General features: G+C 39.0%; 1 long non-coding RNA gene and 1 pseudogene across 2 annotated transcripts in view; both read right to left on the bottom strand.

Moving 5' to 3' along the window:
- The window catches only part of LOC145484635 (uncharacterized), a 198,198-nt pseudogene that overhangs the window by 125,880 nt on the left and 57,319 nt on the right, over positions 1–14,999 (bottom strand). The gene's annotated exons all lie outside the window — the stretch shown is intronic.
- Positions 7–13,675, bottom strand: LOC145484667 (uncharacterized). Its single transcript, XR_014049051.1, has 2 exons — positions 9,758–13,675; positions 7–737 (listed from the first exon to the last, which is right to left on the bottom strand). It is a non-coding gene; the product is annotated as an uncharacterized LOC145484667 (long non-coding RNA).

The raw sequence follows: 14,999 nt of genomic DNA, 5'->3' as shown, positions 1-14,999 counted from the left end.
ACGAGTCAGCGATAGAGGTGATTATATAATGATCGAATTTAAAATAGAGGTTCAATTTTGCCGGCGTTTTTGCTCGTTAAGGCCAAATGCCTAGGAATTCCGGAAATCAGGAAGAGAGTGATAACGGCTTAGAAGATGTAAAATTAAAACGTATCGCTAAACAGTAGAAAAATTGAGAAGTAGAATCACACAGTAGCTCAATTATTTTGGGTACTTGTATTTTCTACATGTAGCATTAATTACAGATAACAAGATAAGACTCGTGGTAAATACGTGTAGCTGACACAAAGCTCAGTAAAACTTGCGCCGTGAGCAAGCTGCGATTTGTTTTGGTTCTACTTCTAAATCTTCTATTGGGATCAAAAAGTGGCGGGAGATTTTTTAGGCATTAATCGTGCAGTGCAGTAATGCAAAAACAATTACTTTTTGTAGAAATAAGTGACATAATTTTAATGCAAGTAAAACATGGTGCCTTTGTTCTCGAGCGATGATCAAGGCACTTCTCCTTTACCAATCTACGAAAAATTTACGACGAAGTTCACCATTTTTTCAGAAAGAAAAATGCTTTTCGGTTCGAGTGAAAAGTAGACAAAATTCTAGTGACAAAAAAAAAGTGTTGAAAAAGTATTGAAAGTGTGAAATTCAATAGTGGTGCTGTATTAAGGTTTGCACCCTCTTTCCCCTTGTCTTTTGCCATTATTGTCGTACAGCTTTTTCCAGGGAAGACATTTTCGCATCTGAAAGAAAAAAAATATAAATGGTGTAAGAAGAACATGAAGTTATTTATTTCTCTTGCTCCCTCTAAAGTAGCAGTAATCAAAAGCTATCACAATGCATTAAAAGCCTTCAATTTGTTTCATTTCCTTAAAATACGCTCTTTCCAGCTACAAAATTTATTTAGCTGTGACTAAAAGATTATAAATTATCGGTCACGTGACCACATTATCTTTCGATTGAAAAGTTTGATAAACAAATTATTCCATTTGCTTTTGCTGGATACCAGGCCCTGGTTGTTCGAAAGCAGTCTAAGCCAATCCTCGATTAGCGGTTAAACAGCGATTAAATTTGTGTCTGTAGGATAATTAATCTAGGAATAAAAGAACCGTCCTGGAATCAGATTTATTCCTCTATTAACTAATCCTGGATTAGTGATCATAACAACCAGTTTGACCAGGTTTCAAAAATTTGGCGTTAAAATATTCCTGCGCGGCCGGCGCGCGGAGGAAAAGGAAGAAAACTGGAGGAAAGTTGAGGTGACGTCGGTCGAGAAGAAGAGGAAACCCAGTTTTTTGGTTAGCGAAATTTCTGTAATTGCAGAGTGTGTACGCAAAAATCTAGAAACCATTCAGTCCAAGTTGACTAATAGCGTTAACAACAGGAAATAAACGGCACGCAATGCATGCAGAAGCGATGACCATTAAAAATTGTTCCTAGAAGATTGGAACATGAGCAGACAAACTGATTCTTAAACTTTTGGGTTAGAAATTTTAGGCGTTTACATTTAGGGTAGTCCATTGGTGGTTCATTCAAGTAGTTCATGTACCAGGTCCATCTTGTTAGTCCATGTGCTAGGGATCAGCGAAATGTACCAACCCAAATAAAAAGCACTCCGCTGAAAAGTTCCTCTCTCTGAAATCAACACCTTATTATCTTTAAAGATATTTTGCAAAGCTAATTACCTCACCGTAAATTAATTTGTTGTTTTAACCATATACTTGTCCAAGAGAAAATCATTTTCTCTTCACTTGTCATATCGCGTGTGCGACCCCTTTGTCTATCTAAAATTGCATGTATCGAAGATATGTTATTATGAGTTTGCTCGTGAGCGCAAATTTATCCGACACTGTATAAACCAAAATCCACCCCCAAATCTTCGTTTAAAAGCTGAAATTAAAAGCACTCCGCTGATCCTACAAACAGCAAAGGAAAGCCGCAAAGTACAAGTTTCTCTCTCTGAAATCGACACCTTGTTATCTTTAAAGATATTTGGCAACGCTAATTACCTCACAGAAAATTAATTTGTTGTTAACCGTATACTTGTCATCAATGAACATTCGTATTGTCTTTACCCTGACAAAACGACTATCGATTGTTTAATCACAACCACTCTTTCGTGGACAGAAAATATAAAACAGCACATTTCCAAAACTTCATAAAAAACTGAAAACTGCAAATGAATCGTACCCTGACTTCATTATCACTACTGTAAACTGTATATTTCAGTGCTTATACAATGCTCATTCAATTCACTTCAAGACTGGCAAAGCACTCCGCTGATTCTACAAACAGCAAAGAATAGCAGCAAAGGAAACCCGCAAAGGAATGTTACTCTATCTGAAATCGAAACCTTATTATCTTTAAAAATATTTGGCAACACTAATTACCTCACCGGAAATTAATTTGTTGTTTTAACTGTATACTTGTCATATCGATTAAAAGCAGTCTGCTGATACTACAAACAGCAAAGGAAAGCCGCAAAGCCTTCACCTATTGCCTGTGCGACTTACTTTTCTATCTAAACTTGCATGTATGGAGGATATGTTCTTAATATGAGTTTGCCCGTGAAAGCAAATTTATCCTTTACTGTTTAAACCAAAATCCACCCCTAAATCTTCTTTCAAAAGCTCCAATTAAAAGCACTCCGCTGAACCTACAAACAGCAAAGGAAAGCAGCAAAGGAACTCCCAGAGTGCATTTCGATTCCAAGGGGGATAAAAAGTGCGCGCCATAAGCGCACGGACATAAGCGCGACAAACTATGCGAAATCACTATCCAAAGGAATGCATGCATGCCGGCATAAAGCGATTACGTCATCGCTTAAAATGCAACATATCGGAGGAAATAACCAAAGATGTGAAAGCGGTGGGTAAGGTGCAGCAAGAAGAAGTGAAAGAAAGCGGAAAAATCTCCATTCCACTGCAAAGAAGAAGTTTTCTTCATTCAAAAGGTAGATCAAAAAAAAAAAAAAAAAAAACTGGTGGACCAAAAGCAAAGTCAAACTGGCAAATACCTGAGATATTTGAAGATACACCTGTGGGGTTTTGAGACATAGGCAGTATGGAAAGGCTTTATTGTTGTAAAATAAACACCGGTCGTGTGATTTCCTTGAACTAATTGTCAGGCCGCCATATTCAACGACAGTTCACAATTTCTACAGCTGTGGAGGTTTCTGCGGACTACATTACTTACAAGAAAAGTAGTTCTATATTTAAGTTTTAGAAATTGGTTTAAAAACATAAGTGGCAAATCAACGTTCCACTTACCTTGAAAGTGTCAAAGCTTTCTTTGTTTTCGACCGTTTGTTTCTTAAGCTCAAAATTTTGTCAAAATTTTGCAGGGTTGATGACAAGAAGTTAGCTTCGCTTGTTATGTCGAAAAGTCTGTGGTTGTCAAAATCTTTTTGCGAAACTTTTTAAAGCTCGTTATGAAAAGGAGCTATACCGAATGTTATTTGGAGTAAAACAAGCTCCTGTAAATTTGTTTAAGACTAGAAACTGCACTCTGTAAATTTTCTGCCGCTATTTACCTCGATTTCAGAGAATAATTGTTTTAGTATTTACACACGAGGTGATCTCAACAACAGACGATCTCCAGAAGGAAACCATTGAAAGTCGATTTAAGTGACCTCCCAATGGAAAACATGAAAGCGGCACGAAGCATGCGCGAAACTATTTACAGAATCTTCAAACATAGCAAATTATCGAGAAAACCTTGACACAGTCCAGCAAAATGGCCCTTTGATACCGTTAAAATCAACAATCTTAATTGAAAGTCTGCTTGCAAGACATTTTCACCGTTCAATGAAAGTTTTAAAATTCACTTATAATGAAAGTGTTAAGAGCAGTTGGAGATGGATCCATCTGAAATACCATTTGCACAACTGGAGGCTTTCTAGTACAAAGACGTTCTGCTAAATGCTTGCGAAGGTGTTTTGTTGAATAGAAACTGATGCTGATTGCCAAGCACATGTCCGAAAGTGCTCGAACGTCTTTGAAAACTTTTCGGCCGAATTTTGTAGCTCTGGTACGGCATCGTGTTATATATTCTCAGGATCTCCTCAGTATTCAGAGACACACAGGCAAAATGCTGTTTTATTGTTGATCACTCATTATTCACTTGGTAGGGGATTGAATAACGCTCAATTAGCGAGAGATAGCGAACCAATCAAATGGCTTAAAACACCATGATCACCGAGCGTGTATATACTATTTTAAAATATTTTGCAGTAGAAAAGTGTGAAAATAGTCAAAATCAGTGCAAATTAGCTCTATCAAATGACCTAGATGATGCCTGTCACACAAACACAACCTACCAAACCTCCACGCCAAGAAAGAGGCGTGTGAGCAATAACTCAGGGCGCTTCCCATTTTCTGTTTTTCGGGAATGAAGAAAATTGTAAACCAAATGAACCTTCTAAGATGATCCTAGCACAAGGATCAACCTTCATGTAAAAACACAACGTAGAAAAAATAGCAACACCAGCAGGAGTGTGAAGAGGCGAAAAAGCATCATAATATAAGTGATATAAGTACAGCAAAGTGAGTATTGTAAACATTGCATTTTTCAAGTGCACCTAACCCCAAAAATGTTTTTTCACTAAAACGAATCTACTTGTTATTTGAAATAGTTCTGCGAAAAAATTTTTGGATTCCGTTAAATCCTCGATTTTCTGTGCCCCCACGAAATCTCGAAAATAGCTCCAAAACACCGCCATTTTGTTTCACGACCGAGTTTGAGGAGAATGGGTCCAGCGGCTCTTGTGACTTCCACCCAGGAAGGTTGGATATCTCACGTCCTCTCATTTCCTTCAGGATGGTGCAATACACATTCGAAAAGTGCACAGAAACGCCTTCCAGAAGTGCTATCGGCTGTTGCAGCAATATTCCAGATTTAAAGAAAGATATACTGTACAACTTACTGACGGTGATCGGCTAATGGTGCAATAAAAACGTAAACGATGGTTGATTTTGTCGAACCGAAACAAGCGAACTGAATCTGTGAGAACCATTGAAGAACTCTCACTGGAACTTGTTCCGTAGACTTTCGAACGCTATTTTCATAAATTTTCTGCTTAAAGCTAACCAGCAATTTGTAGAAATACTACCGACAACCTATATCTTCCAATCCCGCAGTATTTATAACATAACCGGCAAAGTTGTGTGATCATGATCGAGAAGCGTTATACTGATATGTAAATAGATCGCAACTGTAAGCCGCTAACCAACACTTATTTCTCTTTCGATTTAGATGAAATACGAAGATTAATCCTTTAGAATTACATGATAACAAAATTGTTAGACTCACAGAGTTTTTCGAAGGTTTGGAAATCAGCAGTGCGACAAAGATTCTGTGCAATTGCCGGTTTTCATGTGACGTCATCAATTTCCAAAATAAGAAATTACCAATCCTTGTGAAGTTTTAGTTTCATCAGATGTAAGACCTTCTAATAACTTGACGTTTTGCAACGTTTAAACCCGACAGGGTTCCTCATTATGTAATGGAGCACGTCGGAATTTCCAAGTTTATGTGTTGCGTGACATTAAAATGGCGGCTCGATAAGGCTGTCGAGTGAGTCAAAAGATGAGTTATTGCTCAAGTTTTTACTAACTAAACAGTTCTTGCTTTAGACGAAGTATTAATTTCAATGTATCGGAGCTCTAGAGTAATAACGTTTCGTTTCAATGGCAAAACTCAATGACAGATGTTTCTGTTACTTTATGGCCGCCATGTTTGTGTCCCTCCGAAGGGCACAAACATGGCGACACCATACAAAGCTCTATAATTTTGAGTGAAACACTTTTCCGAATAACGCGCGGATGAAAAACCGTACAGACTTAAAACTTGGCGAGGTTATTTATATATCAATCATCTTTCATATCTCAGCTTCTTGACTTAATTCATTGAATAGTTACGATTTTTATTTTTGATGGCGTGACACTGAAAACCAGCCATAGCGTCGAAAATATGACCGCGTAACATTATCTGCGGACCGCTTAGGGAACATTATTTAAAAGCAGCGTAAAGCTTCCCTTACAAAATGTAAAACGTGACGAAAAGCTGTGACAATTGGAATACACTACCTTTATGCCAACATTACGCAAGCTCAGTTGAATTCCTCTTTTCACGTTGGGAAAATTTAAGAGGTCTATGAAGTAGTACTGAGGGTGGTAAAGGGTATTTTCGTGACCCGTGATCGACCCTTTTTATTTCCTGTGAAATGTGAAATAGCCATTTTTTTCCTCGTGAATCGTGATTTCCATAGTCGCTGTGAACCGTGATTTTCCAAAACGTTCTCTTTTATTTTCCGTGAAGCGTAAATTGCCAATGTTGTATTTTTCGTGAATTGTGAAAGGGCTGCTTTATTTTCCGTGAAACGTGATCTATATCCTTTTTTCTTATCCGACGAATTTCACTGCAAACTTTGAGAACAACTTGATTCACATTGGTTATTTGGAGTTACGACTTAAAACGTGTGACAATGTGAAATCGGTAATTGTATGAAATGTTTCCTTCCGCCTTGCTTCCCGCAGCTTCAAAAGTACGATTTTCAATCGATCGAAGCCAATGTTTTGGAGGTCATCAAGTCTCGAAAACTGCAACACGTACGTCGCTCTTATAAACATGAAGCAGTCAACTGAAAGTAAAACACAAACTGGATTTAACAGAACAATCACACCTTGACAAAATACATTCTCGCTAAGGACAAATGTAAACGGGCTATAAACACGCGTGGGAATCCTATGCCAATTAGTTGACGAAATTACCATCCAAAGCAGTCCTTGAGTTTTCTTTCCTGCTTTTCGTTTGCCTGCTCCTCCACTTCGTATCTAGCTTTCCATTCCTGATATACAAGCCGCTCGTCCGCAAAGAAGTCTTCCCATTCGTCGCTTGAAATATTGTAAATTGCTCTCAAAGCTCTAAGCAGTGAGTTCACAGTTGTCGAACGTGCTCGATCGAAGTTTATTTCGGAGTCTTCCGAATCGAAACTTAACTCTGACTCCAGTGACGAAAAAGAAATGATTCTGGGACAAAACTTGGACGTTTTAGTCCCAAAATACATCGGAACGATTATTTTTGTATTCCATTTTCTCGAGCAAATACAGAGAGTTGACTAAGGCGCTATTGTGTTTGGTTCCTGGGTAGAGGTCATCAGGTACCGCCGCCCCAGACTCCCTAAAACGCGGTCGTGAAACACTTCAAGCGCGACTTTGAAAGGGAATAGAAAATCGAGGATTCAACCAAATTCAAAAATTTCTTCGCCCAAATGCTTCAAATCAAGTCTGGATTCGTTTTAGCGAAAAAAAATTTGGGGGTTAGGTGCACTTTAAGTGTAGTGTAAGTACCGTAATGTGCGTAAGGAATGATGTAATGTAATGTAGTATGATTTTCCTGTGGCTATCTTAATGTAGGTAATGTTGCATTTTAAGTAGTGTGTGTATGTGTGAGTGTTAAAATAATAATAAAAAAATGTTTATTCGTTTAATGCGATGTTTTGAAAATAAAGTAGAGTCTGAACACAGCGGCGTATTGATTAATTCACTGTCTCCCACGGATCCCACGGATCCCACGGATCGAAACGACTTTTTAATCTAGCTTCTAAGGGAGAAAAAAGTTTAATAATCAGTTTTACCTTTTTGTCACTCTCAATAAATTGAGATTTGAATTCTCACATTTAGGAATACACAAACTGAAAGCCGTTCATTATGTTACCTAGCATACTAGGGTTGACTTTATGTCAAGGGTAAACTTGGCCTACAGACGCCTACACACTATATTTACACGTATACGTACGCGTCCAGCGTACATCACTTCTTTACACCAGCTTTACGCGGTACTTTAAGACTCCTTAGAGAACTAAATAAGTCTCTTTAATCTTGACTATTTTAAAGCTTAAAAGCAGCGTAAAGCTTCCCTTAACAAAATGTAAAACGTGACGAAAAGCTGTGACAATCGAAATACACTACCTTTATGCCAACATTACGCAAGCTCAGTTGAATTCCTCTTTTCACGTTGGGAAAATTTAAGAGGTCTATGAAGTAGTATTGAGGGTGGTGAAGGGTATTTTCGTGACCCGTGATCGGCCCTTTTTATTTCCTGTGAAATGTGAAATAGCCATCTTTTTCCTCGTGAATCGTGATTTCCATAGTCGCTGTGAACCGTGATTTTCCAAAACGTTCTCTTTTATTTTCCGTGAAGCGTAAATTGCCAATGTTGTATTTTTCGTGAATTGTGAAAGGGCTGCTTTATTTTCCGTGAAACGTGATCTATACCTCCCTCCCCTCCCCCCTTTACCACCCTCAGTACTAAGGTAAGCCAGTGAATTACTTATAGAGCAAAACACTTATTTCTCGTGCAGTTGTTGGAGATGATTATATTGTCTTGTTCTGGGTTGCTATCTACATAAACCAGTTCGTCTTGGTAGGCTCTGCATGCCCCTCTAGTTGCAAAATCTCACTTCAATCTTCCCATGTCTCCCTTTCCTTTCTTTGATTGTGCTACTCAAATACATATATGTTATTGGCCGGCTGGGAGGTCCGTATAGGGAAAAACTGTGACTGAGGTCTTGAAAATGCTGCCCGAGGCCGCAGGCCGAGAGCAGCATTTTCAAGCCCGAGGTCACAGTTTTTCACCATACGGACCGACCCTAAGCCGGACAATAACATGTTTATCTGTTTTTTTTTGCGGTAAATTGGCTTACAAGTGGGTTTGTTTACGCAGCTTTGTCATTGAATTGGCTTACGCGCCGTCTACAGACTCTACAAACTATTGGTAAAAAATCTAAAGAGCGGACGAGCGAGTAACTCAGATACTAGACAAAGAAAGATGTATTAAAGAACGGATTTATACCGAACTACTTTATGTTAGTTGCATTTAGTTCACCATTTAAGTCCTCTAAAAGTGTTTTTCCGGTGTGAAATTTCGTGCAAAGTTTTAAGTTCTACTACAAAAACAATTTCGGCCAGTCGTTGCGAATCACTCGAAATCAGACTTTTCTACCGTAAATTGAGTGGCAGATAGCGAGGAAATTCGTGAAGTGTATTCCACAGAAATTCTCTCAAATGCGGCAACGATCGGAGAGGTAAACTCGACTGAAATTGACTTATTTCTTACTTAAAATTGTACAGAGAGAGACAGAGGATTACGCGCCATCACAGCGCCGAGCTACCGAACAGCCAAACAAACTCTCACAACTTGAGAAAACTCAATTGAATTTACTTACAGTGACTTTCCTTGACATGGTGAAAGGTGAATAGGGATAAACTGGCGTTGATTAATTGTCTGTGAAAGTGTAAAAAGGGCGAAAGATGACGATTACTGCTAATTCATTTACGAAAATAGATCAACTTGATGGATTCCGCCCGCTGCGGCGGTCCGGATGAGAAAATTCCGCCCGCTCCAGGAACCAATCGGATTGCAGGATTTGTTGAATTCCGCCCGCTCACGAGCCGAGAAAAAGATGAATAGTCTTAGATCTGACAATTATTGATGTTAGGAGCCGTGACTGATGACGGGCTCCTGTTGATGCTCTTAACAGTGGAACACTCTAAGCTGTTTTCTTAGTTATATTCAGTTACCAGACTAATTAATGACACCATTATGTGAAATGTCGATTCGGGGGCCATCTTTATTATTTTTCAGCCCGTAAGGAGAGATTTTGCGAGAAATAGACTTGTGTTAGTACATGTTTGATATTAAGATACCCCGAAAAACAGTTATAAACAAACATTACACCAAAAAGAAAATAAAGTACACTTACCATCTCTAAAGTTTCCTTGTTTACTGAAATTTTGGGTGAAATAACTGCATGGCTATGGTTGGTGAATTTAAAGTGCAGTTGTTCCTCCTGGAATAGAGTGTTAGTGTCCAGCAGCCACAACTTCGTTTTCATCCCACGAATTAGAGGAGGTGGGTCGTCTTCAATCGAATATACACTAAGGCCTGTTGTAAAATATAAGAGTAATAAAAATTCAATGTTTAGTGCAGAGTGCACTGTTGAGATGGTTTAGGGGGCTGCTGTTCGCTAAGGCAATATTGTCCTAACACAATAAGGTGTAAATTTTAATGTTCGTTTAATTAATTAATTTCAATTAATCAATTAGCGTTGCAGGAAGGGGGGCTGGTTGGGGATGGTACCCGTGTGTACTTCGTAAAACATGCTACATTGTACTTTTATAGTAAAAGACTTGCATGTTGGATAGTTTAGAAGTATACCATTATTTGATCTTAAACTATATCTATCATTGGCGTCTTTAACAGATATAAGCTCGGAAATGTATGGCGGAGCAAATCCATGGATAGCCTCAAAGGTTAGCAATAAAACCTTAAAATCGATGCGATACTTTACAGGAAACCAATGCAGGGATTTCAATAGAGCTGTAATATAACAGAATTTGCTTTCTTCGAACACAAGACGAGCAGCTGAGTTCTAAACTCTCTGTAATTTCTGTATAGTAGCTGACATGCCGATGGCCCATATAATAGGCTATTGCAGAAGTCGATACGACTAGAAATGAACGCATCTATCAGTCTTCATGTACATTCTTTGCTAAGTTATTTCCTAATCCTTCTAATATTGTACAAATAATAGATCTCAACCGAACTTGTTTTGGTAATGTGGTCACCCATCGATAGTTTATAATCTGACCACACACCCGGCCCAGATTCCTAACGGGAGATTGCGGAGCAATATCAGAGCTATCGATAGTTATGCTATCAATTCTAACTTTATCGAGTTGTAGACGTGAAATATACGACGGCCAATTTTCAAAATTTCTTTTTCGAATTTTGACGCTGTCTTACATATTCTGTTTGGGATATTTCTGACAGTATAGAAAAACTGAATGAATCTAACTCTCGCGAGATTCATAGGTTGAATATTAAGTCGCTTTTTAATCGATGTTGCCGTTGGCGTTGTTGCCGTTGCTGCTTCAACTGCTTTTGCTACTTGGGCAGCAAGCATCTGCCTGCACTTTCGACCATCTGTTTGCTCGCTTGCCTAGCTTGTGTTTGGGCATTTGTTTGCTTTGCACTCGTTTGTCGACTCATATCTCTGCCGTTCTCTCAGTTGTTATTGTTTGTGCAGGGGACATCCGTCTCTTATTTAAACTCCTTTTAAAGTTTCGAAATGTATTAAAACATACCGAGAGTAGAAGCTGTCCTCTAGGCCTCGCTGCCAAGCTGAATATATCGAAAGTGATCTATTAGACCCATCTCAGCCAATGACAATGACGTAATTTTCTCGGCTCACTCATATCGTACTCTGATTGTAAGCGAGTTTATACGACGATTCGATTGACTCCTTGCTTAGCCTGATTGGATTATAACTTAAACGAATTTTTCTTGTCTCGTTTCAGGTGTTCATCTTCGCCACTCGCCTGTGGTTCTTGAGTAGTGCCATCAACCCCCTCATCTATGGTGCCATGAATAGCACTTTCCGAGCAGAGTACAAGAAAATATTCGCTCTTGCCGGTCGCTCTGTCGGGCCATCGTCTGGCAGTTCGTCCACTGACGACCATGAAATGCCAGACCGCCGTAACGAGTCTTCATAATTAAGAGCAAGAGAAGACAAAGAAGTCACAAATAACGGAGTAATTGTAACTCGTTTTCTCCATTGACCCACTAACAAGAAGGAATTCGATCATTAATTACTTGAGTTCTTTTAAGCTTGCACGTATTTGGAGAACTAATTGCACTCATTGAGATTTCAAACTGAAAATAAATGATACTGATTGTCTTTTTCGTCTGGAAATGTTAATTTTAATGTTAGGCAGTAAGATAATATTTCAATTAATATTCTCCTCTTAGCCAGCGGGACTGACAGATATTTTCTCAAAGGGTCACAATACGTATAAGAGATGACTTAAAAACCAGTCTATAAAAATCGTATTTCGAACAGCAAAGCTGTAGCTCATTTCAAAACATTTTTTTTTTTCATTCTGCTTATAAGCCCCCTCTGAAATAAGCCCCTCTGTTTATAAGACTATCCCAAAACCCCTTACGAAGTTAAAGAAGCGCAGGGCTTACAATCGGTATGTTACAGTATCCCAAAGTTTGCGGGTCTCACTCGATGGAATGCGAATTGATGTTATTCGTTTCGGAGCGATTGCCTTATCTTTGGGGCATTCAAATTCTTTTCCTAACAGATTGATTGTTACAGCTCCGAAATTGTTTCATCTAGTGATATCAGAGAGAAAAAAGCATAAAGCTATGCATCTTTAATCAGAGTTGACTGGGAACTTTGAATTTACGTCAACAAACAAACTCGCGAGAGTACGCAGTACGGACCGGATATCTTCTTATTCCAAACATGCAGGAACTTCACCAAACACTGGTACTTACATCCCGTTTCCAGAGGCCGCGCTCCTTTTAGTCAGCAAAAAGAATCGCGACCTCTGGTCTGAGCCGATTTTCTGAGCATGCGCAGAGTTTTCGTTTCGTATTCTCAGCCAATCAGATCTGTCAGATTTGAGGAACGTCCGTGAATCGCAGTTTTCCGGTGCTGGACCAGCCCAGAGGTCGCGATTCTTAGTGCTGCTTAGTACAATTGTTCTGGTCAACGAACGAATACACGGTCGTGCTCCTGCCGTATGCCCATATTCGATAAGAATTTTCCTGGTCCACGTCACGGTTGTACACGCCATGAATACTCTAGAATTCTATAGCTTTGGCGTCAAGATCACGTATTCGAGGATAAACGTATACACGCGCAGATCGCACATACTTTGAATTCACGGTCTAAATTTTGCTTCCAGGAGAATGCTATGCGCCCGAACTGTTACCTTCTTTTATAAAATTCTTTTTACAAAGGGTTCGCCATCATACTCTAGGAGTACGACGGATGTGTGGTATACTTTAGCGAAAATCCACGAACGATTATGAACGAAGCGTATTCCACCATATTCGACACGAATATTCCAGGTGTACGTCACGTGCTGTGTACGGCTTGAATACTCTAGGATTCTATTGCATCACAATCACATATTCGAGTCTAGAATACTCTAGAATATTTTGGCTTTCACGCAGTGGTGACGTGTTGTGTGCGTCGTGAATACTCCAGGATTCCATGGAGGCACGATAACGTATTTAAGACTCGAATACGCTTATCATCATCAAAGCGGAGAGAGAATTTCATTTTTCTGCCGCTTGTGATGAACGCTTGAAGAAACAACAGCCGAGTAGAGCAAATGTTCTTGCAATTTTCTGAGAGCGAGCTCAGCGCCTCTGAGCAAGGTCTTCATCACGGATCGTGACAAAACTAAGTGAAACGAATTCTCTTGTATACGAAATTTTCCATAAAACGAATTTATATCATTCGTGTTTAGAAATTTTACTAACAACCCGACTGGAAGAAATATTGGTTGAAGGCCTTGACAAGCATAAGATCGGCCAGAGGCCTCCTAGGAAGTTTCCAAGGTTTACATCACATACGCGGCAGCGTTAAAAGGGTTTGGCGTCCCGTTGCAAGTCCTCCCATGCAGCCGATCTTAGGGCATTCCGCTCTCAAGCTTTGCGAAATTGGTGAGTTGCGCCACCACGTAGGTCGGTGAGATGTAAGGTATGTTCCGTTGCTGTTCTTTTTTAGCACTTTATTTAAACAAGGGTTTCACATTCAGTGGCCAGGCTGGTATTCGAAAAGAGCCCTGCGATAGGTAGATTGTAAATACTAGAATATAAAATAGTAGTCGGCAGAGTAAACATCTCCGACGCGTCACGTTTCTTGAAACGTCACGTTCTGATCTCGGACACGCCAAGTGTCGAGGAATTTCACGGCCACGTAAATCCCACGAAATTACTCATTTCACGCATGCAGCTTATTGATATCTTTGCGCAATGCGTAAAGGAGCGTACAGATACGTTATGAATATCTTTACACAATGCATAAAGAAGCCGGCGTTAAGCTGCGTTATTAATATATTTACAGAATGCTTAAGAAGCGTTAAGATGCGTTAATGATACCTGTAAGAAATCCGGAAAGAAGCGCAAAGACGCGCTAATAATACCTGCTTTTACAGCTGTTTATCTGACTTAAGGCTTCCTTTACAAGTAAGTTCTTCGGTAAGAAGCACTCATTATTTTCAGCAACCGGAGCTTTCATTTCCTTCATTTCCTTCATTTATGATGCAAAAGAACAATCAAGTTGAATTTACTTTGTCAACTCGTATAATGTTCCCTTACACTAGGTATAAGGAAATCTCCACAAGACAGTGTACATTAGTCTAAGGATACAGACGTATACTGATCATTATACAGACCTTATACATATACTTCAGTATACATCATTATACCTCTCCGTACACATTATGTATACGGGTTCATTATACCTCCTTATACATGCCATTTCACGCAGTGCTGACCAAAAGGAAGGCGGCCTTTGGAAACGAGAATGTAAGTACCAGTGTTTGGTGTAGTTCCCGCATGTTTGGTATGATAGGGCCTACACTTTATGTCATTGAGAGAAGCTACACATCCTGATAACGCAAAAAATATAAATTTAAGGAATTGTTAACATTTGTGAGGTGATTTTATTTCTCATTCTGTTCAATATTGTAAGTGCTCGAGTACAAACTTATTTTCGAAGAACTTGGCGTAATTGTGAAAATTAACGCTTAGAGTTTAAGTTAAAAAATACTACCCTCGTTAAGTGATGAGGCAAAAGGATCATAGTAAACATTATTATTAATGAGCACTCAAACATTAGAAACAAATGATCCACGATGTATTAAAAGTGGGGCTTCCGTCATGTTGACATACCACTTAAGGGGCATTTACACTGTTAAATAAAAGGTTTTCTTTCATAAAAACAGAAATTTTAAACAATAAATTAGGCAACAAAGGTTCTTAAGATAACGATTACATATCTGTCCGAGATAACCCGACAATTTAGCTTACGAGATAACCTTCTCTAAAGATTTTCTATATTGATAACAAGAAAATCCATTTGCGTCACATCTGCTTCAGTACCGCACGTTTAAGTAAAACCGAGGCATCCGGCGTTTTAT

Source organism: Orbicella franksi, chromosome 4 (assembly GCF_964199315.1).
Source record: "Orbicella franksi chromosome 4, jaOrbFran1.1, whole genome shotgun sequence".
NCBI lineage: Eukaryota > Metazoa > Cnidaria > Anthozoa > Scleractinia > Merulinidae > Orbicella > Orbicella franksi.
This window is presented reverse-complemented; position numbering and strand designations above follow the sequence as displayed.